Source organism: Ornithodoros turicata, chromosome 4 (assembly GCF_037126465.1).
Source record: "Ornithodoros turicata isolate Travis chromosome 4, ASM3712646v1, whole genome shotgun sequence".
Lineage (NCBI taxonomy): Eukaryota > Metazoa > Arthropoda > Arachnida > Ixodida > Argasidae > Ornithodoros > Ornithodoros turicata.
Window position 1 is genome coordinate 80,124,851 of NC_088204.1, and position 12,385 is coordinate 80,137,235.

Genomic DNA, 12,385 nt, shown 5'->3' on the forward strand with positions numbered 1-12,385 from the left:
ATGGGAATGATATCGGGAGATGAAAGGAACCCTATAACGTGCAAGCTGCTAACGCACAGCTGCTGAATTTTGAATCTTCTTTATATTCTTAGAGCTGGAACCGTCGTCAGTCCTCTGGATGCGACGTACTATGCACGGCGAAGGTAATGCGATGAGAAGTCAGAGCGTGAGACGTTACCAACAATGATTGTTGATTGATTGTTTTTGTTTGTTTGTTTTTCTTTCTTTCTTTCTTTCTTTGTTTTTGTCCAACTCAGTGTTGGCACCAAGAAGCAACTTTCGCTGTTAGTGGTGGACGGACGCGGACAATTCGAGAGAGGAAGATGCGAGAGTGACAGGGGGAGGGAACTGTGCGTCCTGGGCCATCTTCGCGGAAAATAACCGAGCGGACATCCGGGCCTGGACAGTCTATCGAAAAGCCCAGGAAAAACCTGAGACACAACCGGTCGTATAGAATTCAAATTCATCGTCTTCCAGTCTTCAGCATGACCTTGAAGCCATCAGCAACGAGCGGGTGCAGTATCCGTTCAATGGCTGGTGATCGATTCTACTAATTCATTAATTGTACATTGATTCTATTCGATGCTGCTGATCGCATGCTAATTGATTCTACAGCGCATAATTTAGCCACTATCTACTAGTAGGGACTATATTCTCAAGGAGGCAGTTGCTGCGTTTCAGCCCATATGTAATTACCATTAATTTAATTTAATTTAAGTCCGTACCAGCGGCACGGCCGAGCGGGTTAAGGCGTACCGCTCGTTGGTAGTAGCCAAGGTCGTTCTAAAGATCGGGAGGTAGTGGGTTCGAATCCTATACCATCGGCTGTGCAGTCTGAGGTTTTCCCTGGGTTTTCCGAAGACTTTCCAGACGAATGTCGGCACAGTTCCCCCCTGAAGTCGGCCTAGGATGCATACTAATCCCCCTGTCCCCCCACTCCTTCCTGTTGTCCTCTCTCCATCTGTCCACATCTGTACGCCGCTCATAGTCGTAGTTGCTTCGTGGCGCTAACACTGAATCAAAGGGGGAAAAAAGTCCCTTGATATGTGGTGGAAACGTTACTTTTATCCTAACAAAGATTGGAAGGAGATGATCCAGGGTCGATCCCCACCAGTAGCTCTTCACTGCAGGTTTCCAGCAACCGTTCCAGGTAGATATGTGAGGGGATGTACTTATGCTTCCCACTTGAAGTTGGACAACTGACGTCATCCATCTCGTTTTTCCTATAGTGCTGACTTTCCGCCTTTCCACATCCATTACGTAAAAGTGTTGCGTATCTATTGAAAAACATTCACGTAATAGGCCCCACAGGAACAATATATTCCAACGAGTACATTGACTGCAGGACACGAAAAGCACTCTGTCTGAATGCAACATGAGATGGCTTTTACAACGTCAACTATACCAGACACCACTAAAACATCTACAGTGCCGCCATGCGGAGTAACCCCAACTGTCAGTCACGCGCCCAGAAGGAATCTTTTTGGATACGCCCACCTGTACCTCTCCTCACGAGCGCGGTCCAAGCCGAAACCAATAAACCCGTTCTTGAGAACACTGCGTTTTTCTTTTTTCGTTTTTTCTTTAAACTAGCAGACGATATCCTCCGTTGCGCTGTCGTCTGCAAACTTGGCCTTCAAACTCGCTCGTCTGTAACCGATGGATGAAGCAGACGACAAAAAAGATGTCGCTTTATGCGATGCCTTCTTTGACACCTTTTCTGTTATCTCTCTTTCGGTATTATTTGGATGTTTCTTTAAGGAAACTCTTCAACCTCTGTTTCGCAGACGGCGTCGTTAACGATGTCGTCTCCAATGAGCCGCGACGCGTCGCTGGTGTCGCTGGCGTCGCTGGCTCGTTCTGCGATGGTCATGGTTCTTGTAAACGAGGGTGGATAATTTCGAAGCACGTTCTGAGAATACAGTTATTTTGATATTTTGCTCATTCGCATTTTTCCTTGTGGAAGAAAGCCCAATGCTTTCTTACTCAAATGGGTGAAAGTGGAGCGAGGAGGCCAGCTATATGGGATGGTAGTGCAGCATATGAATGTCACTTAAGCACTGCACAAAACTACGGCATAACACCCGGTACTTTACTTCTCAGCAGCGACCTCGGAGAAGACGGACCGGGCTAGTCTAGGTTAGGACAGGTTGGGTGTGGTTCTAATAGAGTTTATATTCACTGACGTCATCCCATCCAGAGGGCGCGCTATATAGCTTCGAAAAGGCGATAAATCGACGCCATGACGTATGTCCCTCGAAGTTACCATATGCTGTTTAGAGGTTTGTCAACGTTGAAAACACGGAGATTACTTGAATGTGGTACAAATAATATACACACAGACACAGTAACTTTGAAACACCAAATACACAGTGAAGGCCTGGACCAGCCAGAACCTGAGGACCTATACGTTATGGCGGGAAATCTGCTAGCAACAGTGGTCCTCTGCCACGGATGACGTCATGCGAATAATCCCTATAGGTGGCGTGCACGTGACGTCATTCCATAGCTTTACCCGCGGCGCACCCTATCGCATCCCACCTACAGCATTGCTCATCAGTAAGCGGGTGCCATAGATGTTTTTATTATGAAGAAAAAAAAATAACAGTGCAGACTGCAGAGAAAAAAATATTATGCAAGTATTATGCGCCTTGTGGTTCACTGTTTGAATACTTGCACTCGTAGCGTCAAACAGCGATGAAGTACAGCGTGCTAATACTGAAACACGCCAGCGTCGTGCTGTCCGAGGTTTCCCCTGGCTTTTCTTTTCATTTCATTTATTCATTTTAGTTCACTACAATGAATACTACACGCAGGGACTTGCCAAAAAGGTGCAGTACTAGCTGCTTGAAGCCGCTTTCCGACATACTCGCCAGATGGACGGCACAGTTCTCATTGAAGTCGGCCCAGGACGTGTCGTCCACATCCTTCATGTACAACATCACATCTACCCCTAGAGTATAAGGCCTGAGCGCATGCCCACGTGACGTGGGTGCCCCAAATAAGAGTCCGCCAATCAGAACAATGCTTTCTGCGGCGAGTCACCATCAGCTGCATGGGCAGTAGTCACAGCAAAGCAGCGTTGGAAATCGTCTACGGCGATTGGCTGTAGCTGTCCCGACTTTATATCTCTATGTACCAGCTCCTCGTAGAATGTTGTTAAAAGAAAACAGTTTTTAAAAAAAAAACAGTTCCCGTGCCTTCGTGACTAAGACGGCATCCTCCCACATCGGGACTGAGAGGTGACCCGGGTTCGAATTCCGGCACCGGCTGTCTTATCTGCGTCTCCCTCACACGCTGTATGGCATATGTCGGCACAATTCCCTACGAAGTCTGCCTGGGACGCGCACGATCCCCAATGCAACACGCGACAAGAGAACGCTACGAATCAAACAAATATCACCACGGGTGGGGTTGACTATTCCGACTAGCAATTTAAAAAGAAAAGAGCCACGAAAAGAAAACATTGCAGATTGCACAGCATTGGAGAAACGAGTCGGTCGTTCCAGCTGCGACGCAGCAACACCACGCTCAGTCCTATACGAGCATTTTTTTTTCTTCCCTGGTCGTCTACGGAGGATGTTTTTGATGTTGAGGCGTGGTTTATCTTCCCCGGCAACCAGGAGGGGAGCAGCGGAAGCTTAAAGAAGGGGGGACAGTACGAGGGGATGCAGCGGAAATGCCGGAGCACGTCAGCGCTAACCAGACACAGCCGTGGCACGCACGGCAAGACACTCCACATTGGAAAGCGCCGTTGGAAAAGACGTATCGTTTCCTTTGTGAGGTTACGCGCGGAGGATACAAGAAACATGCGCGTTTTTTTCCTATTCGTCGATAAAGAAGAAGAACGTCTTGTCTAAGCCCGGATTCTCGCTCCGCCCTGAGGGTTAAGTGCACGCGCAGGGACCCTTTCGTCCATTCACGAAGCATGGACAGAAGGGCCCCTTCGCGTGCGCTTAACACTGAGGGCGAACCGAGAATTCGGGCCTTAAGAGAGCGCTGGTGCGAGCGAATTGGTTATTATCGAGGGACGACATGGCGCGGAACACGGACAAGGAGGTACCCGGGTTCGAATCCCGGTGCCGGCTGTGCTATCTGGGGTTTTTCCTGGGATTTCCTCAGACGCTTTCAGACATATGTCGGCACAGTTCCCTTAGAAGTCGGCCCAGGACGCACATTCTCCCAGGGCGTCAGTCGTGACGTTGCCCACATACGTGAGGCCGACAACGGCAAGCCCTATCACCATCACCCCCCCCCCACCCACCCCCGGAACACGGACAACCACAACACGACACAACCGCCTTCTTGCAACTGTCCAGCAGCAACTGTTGCTAGCTAGAACGCGGTTGTGTGTTGTGTCGTGTTGTTGGCAGCTCCAAGGTCAAGCTGGGAACTGGCGGATGTGACGTTTCGGGTTTTCCACGAGTTTTCCCGAAATGCTTTCCTTTGGGGAATGTCGGCGAAGTCGCCCGCGAAGTCGACCCAGAGCGCGTATTATCCCCAAGTCTCTTACTCTTTCCGACTTTTCAATATCGTGCGACGTACAACCACCTATAAGCAACTTGCACCGTGGTTCCCATATTAGGGGCTTCCCCAGATGGGGTTGGCACCATTACGTTAGGATATAATAGTAGTAGAAATAAAATATGTAACAATATCGTAAAATAAACCAACAACGAGTACAGGATAAGGGAATACCGTATTTTGCGGTGTATAACGCGCACACCTAAAGACGGGCCGAATTTGAAATATGTTCGATGTATAACGCGCACCGCAATGGTTCTAAAAGCTTCTGTACTGCCATCCGCATACACAATAAACCAACGTGGTGTATCATATATGCATATATATGCTATATTTGAAACACGTTTAGTCAAATCCGTTAAACTCCGATGCAACATCGTCGCTGTCATTGTATACTTCAGTCTCCTCTCTGCTTTCCCTTCCGTGTCTCTTCTCAAATACGCCATTCTTCTGAAATGAATTCAAGATTATTGACTGCTTGAATAGTATCCTTAAATCATTAATCGTTTATGCAGTCCAGCGTCCTTTCGCCGGTTTTGTCAACTGGAGATATGGGAGAAAGCCACAACACACTCTGGAAGAGGCTAGAATAGACGATTTGAAAAAGATGCTCGCGCCACCAAGCGCGCAGAGCAAAGCAGCATGGGAACTTTGAGGGACACTGCTCTGTCGTCTGCTACGGTTATGGTGTATCTCGGCTGACGCCGCTGCTGCGCACACCGGGAATGTTGTTGTTCTTCTTCTTCTACCTCCGCCTCTGGCCGTCTCATAATGCTTGTAGGCGCTCTAAGTTCCCATGAGCCCTTGCGTGCCACAGGTGGCGCTTGCTTTTCTAAAAAGGTCTGTTTATACGTCACCGACCTGAAAAGGAATTATGCGGGAAAATATTCTCGTGTACAACGCGCACCGTTAGATAACGCGCAGGACCTCTTCAGAACACTTTTTTGCTGTATAACCCGCGCGTTATATACAGGAAAATACGGTATATTACGTTGTACGTTTCGTACGTATCGTATTTATTTCATTCGAGATACCACAAAAGAGAAAAACACTCGGAAGGTAAACATCCCCCGGCAACAGTAATTCGCAGCAGGAACTTGAGTGTTACGCCGTCTACAACCAACGTATATCGATCACAATGAAAGTGATGCGATGAACGCATCCAGATTCCATTCAAGCGAATCTAGGTCATCCGCAACAATATATACATATAAGGTCACGGTGTGGGAGGTATGCTATATACTCTACGCGTGGAATCCCTGTATCGGAACGCCTGGCAAACAAGATTACTCCAATCCGGGTGCACCAATTTGTCAAAATCCCCGATATGTGGTGCGGGAGTACATAAAGTAGGTCACTAGTGTTTTATGTGAACACTTGCCTTTCCTCGCTGTAACAGCATTTTTCTTCTTTTTTTTTCTTTTTTTCTACGTCGACGTTAAGAAGGATCATGTCGTAGCGCTGAGCTGTGGCGAAGGAACAACTTTTTCTGGCTCTGTTGGAAACTTTGATCTACAGGGTGTCCCACCGAAAGAGGGCCAGGGGCTAAAAAAAAAAAAACTGAGTGCTTTACACAAATGCAACCAACTGTACGTGCTCGGCAATTGTGTGGTCTATCCAAATTTTTTTTCATCGCCCCTTGTCAATTAATTAGCGGTAATTAATTTTCCAACTTTTCAATCATCGGTTTTAGCTCTCAGATGTCAATGAGGAGGTTGTAGTAGATGTCGAAAGAGACACAACTGAAGTGGTTCGAGGTAGCTATGGCTTGTGGTTTCGTTTTTTCCCGAGCTTAAAAGTCCGGCAGTCCGGCACCCGCGCGCGACGATTCCAGCGCCCTCCGGCGTACATTGACTTTGATATTAGCACTTGGAGACCATCCTTGGGCCACTTCACACAAGAGGAAGATATTTCACCTGTTTCACGGCACACCTATCAGAGTGCACTGCAATCGTCGCACGCGGGCGCCGAATTATGGGAAGCGCTCTGTGGTGCGCGCGGCTTCAGAAACCAATTTTTAAACCCGGGAAAAAACTAAACCAGAAGCCATAGCAACCTCGAACCACTTCAGTTGCGTCTTTTTCGACATGTACTACAACTTCCTCATTGACATCTCAGAGCTAAAACCGATAATTAAAAAGTTTGAAAATTAATTACCGCTAATTAATTGACAAGGGGCGATGAAAAATCTATTTTTGGATAGACCACACAATAGCCAAGCACGTACAGTTGGTTCCATTTGTGTAGATCACTCTGTAGATCATTAGCCCCTGGCCCTTTTTCGGTGGGACACCCGGTATAGGAGACAAAGAAAGAAAGGAAAAACTGCTCATAATTGCAGCGATCCTTGTTTGATGGAAGTAACGTTTGCTCGAATCTGAGGAACAGTCTCGACTTACTGGGTGATTACTACCCATGAATATAGAGCCCAACACACTCGATGCCCGTTGCATCATATGAATAATATAATCACCGTGGCACCCTAACTATTTTTTTATACAACGAGTAACATTTTGCAAACTGTTACTATGTGTACTTTCGTTTCACTTTTCGCCAAGTTTTACTAAAATTGTCACTGGAGCTTTAAGTTAGCAGAATTCCCGTAATCAACCACTGTCCGCAATCTGTGCGCGTATATTTCCCCAAAATTGCTAAATATTGGCGCCGCAATCGCTCGTCCGAAATAACCTCACCTTATAGAATTTTTTCTGATAGTATATAATAATATATAATATAATATAATATATATATATATATATATATATATACAGTCAACCCTCGATTTATGAACACCCTCGGTTCCCCGAAAAATCGTTCATAAATCGAGGGATTCATAAATCGAAAATACAGTTAACTGAGTACTATCGAGCAAATGCAACAGTATTTCCGAGTTGGGATTGTGTTTATAATGCCATATATTGTGTAATTTTGCATTTGACCATGCCTTCTGCTGTATCAATCTCACAAAGAACAGACGTTAGCGCATTCACACTCTGTTTATTATACAATACTAAATTGTTTAATTTTGCTTTGGACCATGCCTTCGGCTGTGTCAATCTCGGAAATAAGAGATGTCACAACATTCGCACTGGACTGGTCTCGGATTTCCTCCGGGTTTTTTAACCTCCGTTAATTAATCTCCGGGTGACATCGACCACCTTATTCACCAACTGAGGTCAGGAACACTTGGTCGCACCTTGTGCGACCCCGGAAAACCCGTTTGTTGTTCGGATTTCGAGGGGTTAAGTACCGAGGGTGCAATACCTGGAAAACGTTTTGTCCGTTCAGGCGTCATTCATAAGACCACGGAATTATCCCTTTGAAGGTTTCTGTTGACCTCGGAACGATCCGTTCATAAATTGAGGGCAAAAACGCTGGGCAACTCCTAGTTGGTTCCCAGAAATTCCGTTCATTATTCGAATATCGAGGTTCATAAAACGAGGGAAAAATGAATGGAAAAAGTTTGGTTCCCAGTGCTCGTGTTCATAAAACGAGGGGATTCATAAATCGAAGGTTCATAAATCGAGGGTTGACTGTATATATATATACCGTTCAATGAGTATCTGTTTCTCTACGTGCAGCCATAGAAGCCATTTTAATCTGTAAGTTTGAATTTCAAACACGTCTAGCATCATTTACTTATTTTTTTAATGGCTTTTCCCCCCTCTTTATAATTCACTGGCTTGCACTGTGGCATTGAGGAGTGCTCAGTCACCCTCCCAGGTGTATATCGCTCGCTGAGTGACCCCTGGTTTGCCAATCCCGAACGATGCGCAGCTACCCAGGGCCGACGAGCCGCAAACACGGCGAAACACGTGTCCTCTGGTGCTGTCGCATCGTTCAATGAGTATCTGTTTCTCTACGTGCAGCCATAGAAGCCATTTTAATCTGTAAGTTTGAATTTCAAACACGTCTAGCATCATTTACTTATTTTTTTAATGGCTTTTCCCCCTCTTTATATATATATATATATAATATAATAATAATATATATATTATTTTTTCTCTTTATAGAATTTTTTTATAGAATTTTTTCGCAAAAATTTCAGCATCCTGCAACAACCTTGCCCCCTTTGTGCCGTACAACCGACCGTCCTCACAACAGACGGCGGGATCCCTCCTTATCGGCTGCTCTGCGGAGCTCGATTTCTCCGGCGCAACATTCTCTGCCATCAGGCTCTTCTCAAGAACTACCATCAGAGGGCGTTCACTGTCTATCAAGAACCAGATGAGAAATCCAGATACGTATAAACGCGTGATACGTATCTGCGCGCGGACTGCCGGCCGAAAAAATGAAGAATACATTTGTGGCGAAAAGCGAAATAAAACTCGCTGCTAGCTTTGCGAAACAACACTGGTTTTAGAACGGTGTACAGACAATGGGACGGAGTACAGCAGGAAGGAGTGAGAAAAAAAAAGTGATATGGCTTGCGTCCTGGGTCGACTTCAAGGGGAATTGTTGTAACGCCGTTCGGGATAACCCAGGGAAAACGTGAGACGGCACAGCCCGTGGAAGGATTCGAACCCACCACCTCCCAGTCATCAGCACGTCCTTCGAGGCACTATCAAACAGGGATTTTCCCAGCAGTCTCCAAATGCCCCCCCCCTCCCACCCCCAAATAGCGGCCAGCAAAGGGGGAAAACGTCATAGAAGCAAGCAAATATTGGTGTCACCCCCTCTTCGTCTGCGGGGGACGAAAATGCTGGGACTATCCCTGCCACCAACGAGCAATAACAGCCTGTCCTTTCTTATTTCAATTGATATTTAGAGCACTATAGTACAAGGAGTATACAAGCAGAGTACTTAAACAGGCAGTACGATGTAACTAAAAAAAGAAAAATGCAGCGGAAATACAAAATGTGAAAATACAAACGCGACAGCAGGTTTCCGGCTCGGAAATTATAGTATATGTACCCTGACTTTTTAATATTGATTTCGAAATTAGCCGAACGATAGCGATTTTGATCTGGCTGTTATCTCGCCCTCATCGCGCCTTGATAATTTTGCTGCAAATGTATTCCAGGCACGTTTTACTGATTGCATCTCTCATCTAGCCGACGTGTGTTAGACCACGATATCATCCCATTAGCGCGGCAATATAAACTTTGACTGTCCCGCCTGCTAACTTTTTGCCTGGTGCCAACAGAAAAAAGAAAAAAAAAATCTTATCCACATGTCATTGACGAAGTGTCCCATATAGAAGAGACAGAATCAGTAGTTAGTCGAATGCTGTTCAAAATAACAACAAAAAGTGCACAGAGAGCAAAGCAATCCTTCCCACTGAACCGTCTTCAAAAGAAAACCGTCTCTCTCTCTCTCTCTCTCTTTCTCTCTCTCTCTCTCTCTTTCTTCCCAGCACTGTATGTCCGTTTGCGTACTCAGCAGAGATGATGAAACTCAGCCGTCGACAGCTGAAAACGGAATTATGGTTCTCGTAATGATAGCGTTCACAACTCGGATATGTCTGCCACGAGAAAAGGGGCAGGATTATTTTTAGTCTGTGTCCTGGGCCGTCTTGCAGACGACCGGAATTGACCGAAACGTCGTCCTTATTTAAAGCAGACGACGAACAGCATCGTCAGCAATATGGGCGTCTCGTGTTGAGGACCTCTATAGACGTGGGAAATTGTCTGCAAAGAATCGCGAGTCATGACGCTATCTGCCACGCAATGCGGATGAATTTCATGACAGATGATTAATTTCTGTGCACCAACAAACCATAAGGAGCGCTTGAGTGTTTGTCGTCTGCTGAGGATGATAATGCAGACGACACAACTCCGATGACGCATTTACAGACGAACTGTCTACCGGCAAGGTGAAATGAAGGTTCTGTGTGTCCCGTCGGCCGTGAAAGGTGGGGAAATATCGAAGTTACGTAACAGATAAATGGCCAGCCTCGCTGGATCACGATGATGAATGTAGAAACTTTTGGTGACAAGGTCCACAGAACGACCGCTGTGGCGTCGCTGATGATCATGGATGCCTCGCGACGTAAAGCTATAATTATCATTATCAAGTCGATAAATATTAAAGATGCTTTTTAAAATTTTAATGGTGATTATCATTATCAATCAGAGAAATGCGGGTAAATTTTAAAGTGGAGTAGTTATATTGTGCACGAACAAGCCGAAAAGAGGGTTTTGACACCGTCCCTCCGTCTGCAGAAATGAAGGAATATAATGAAAAGACAGGACTTATTAAAGCGAATGGAAAAGCGGACGTCAGAGATTGATGGATATTATCACGGAGGTGCCCGGTAGGAGTTTGAGTGGAGACCGTGAAAGACAAAGGAGCATGATGTACTGTTGCGCATGCGGTTACAAAAAGTCAGACGTGACTGAAAAACGCACATACCCTGTACGAATGAGCTTTTTAGCACGCTATACCACCCTGTCGTCTGCTTCTGAAACAGGCGACATTGCAGACGACGCAGAACAAGGTCTTCTGCATTGTACGACTTGGCATGTCGTCTGCTGAGAAATCGACGTACCTGTTTCAAATGCAACGCCGTTGCCCGTGTTTCCGTTTTCTTTTCATTTCAACTTTCACTTTGTCTCGAGCGGACTTCATTACGACTCCACTTTTGTGCATCATTCATGATATCGCGTAGCGTCTTATACAAACGAATCCTTTGTTGAGAACGATACCCCACGTAGCCTTGGCCTTGCGAATGGGAAAGTTTACGCTCGCCGTTCTGACGAGTTCAGTCATCTGGCGAGCGTGCATGTCTGTCTCTCGGCTGACGGCAACAGATGCCCGTTTATGCAGACAGTTCTGAGAAGAAACAGCAAGAACACGCTGGGCGTTGTACTAATTGCATTTTCTAAACAATGGAATCTGCCATTGAATGAAAGATGCAAGGAACGGAGCAACTTTAACTGATGCGCAGAGTGTCGTGTCATTATTTTACGAACCCAAAAAGCGATGCCTTTTGTGAAGAAGCTTACATTAACCTTTTTACTTTTATCTTTTTTTTTTCAATAAATCCCCCCTACATTTACAAGGCTGTTTCTTTCTCTCTTTCTCTTTTCCTAATATTTTCTGTATGGCATAAAGGCGGCACGCCAGTCCTGTATAATAATGTAACTTCTGTCCTGCTCTTCGGGATTTAAATGCAGGATATCTAGATTCGGGAGAACTTTTATTCTGCTTATTTTATGTGTTGTAGCAGCGTACGATGGACTTTATCTTTTCCCTTTTTCTTTTTTTTTTTTTTTTTTTTGTAGAAGGCACACGGAAAATAATTCCACGAGAAGAAGGACTAGCGCACACAATGTTTTTGCCGTTCTGTCAATACAGATTTTACGACACAAATTCACAGAAGAAACACCGCCTACCGTTGAGAGCACTCACAGTTTCAACGGCGGCTTTGCAATACTATTGGCTCGTGCAAAGAAATAAAAAAAAAAGAACGCTTCTTCGAAATGAGCATCACATTCACTACTTCTAACGCTGACGCCACGGCGGACCGGAAAAACTCCCGAGAACGAAGAAGGTATAAAAACCCGAGACAGGGGGAAAACTGAATACGAAACACACACACACACGATCTCAACGTATACTCACGAGTACACACTCCGAGCCACTTCGCATGCAAAACGCATCCATATCGCCCAAAAATTATTCCATTTCCTCTTCGGGCCGGACGAATACCTCCGCCTCTCAATCATCGCATTCCGACAGAGTTAGCCACCTCTTCTTAGCCCCATTCTTTCCATCCGCGTAGGCAACAATGCACAGGTGGGCGGCCCGTCTGCGAAATCTCGTTTTCCCATGTGCTTATATTATATATATACTATGTACAGTCCAGGCACCCGAACGGGTCAGACTTGACCTATATATAGTACGTATTGTGAGCTTT

The 12,385-nt window shown here is 45.7% G+C and overlaps 1 protein-coding gene across 2 annotated transcripts in view; it reads left to right on the forward strand.

Moving 5' to 3' along the window:
• The window catches only part of LOC135392062 (protein singed-like), a 61,137-nt gene that overhangs the window by 15,417 nt on the left and 33,335 nt on the right, over window positions 1-12,385 (forward strand). The gene's annotated exons all lie outside the window — the stretch shown is intronic.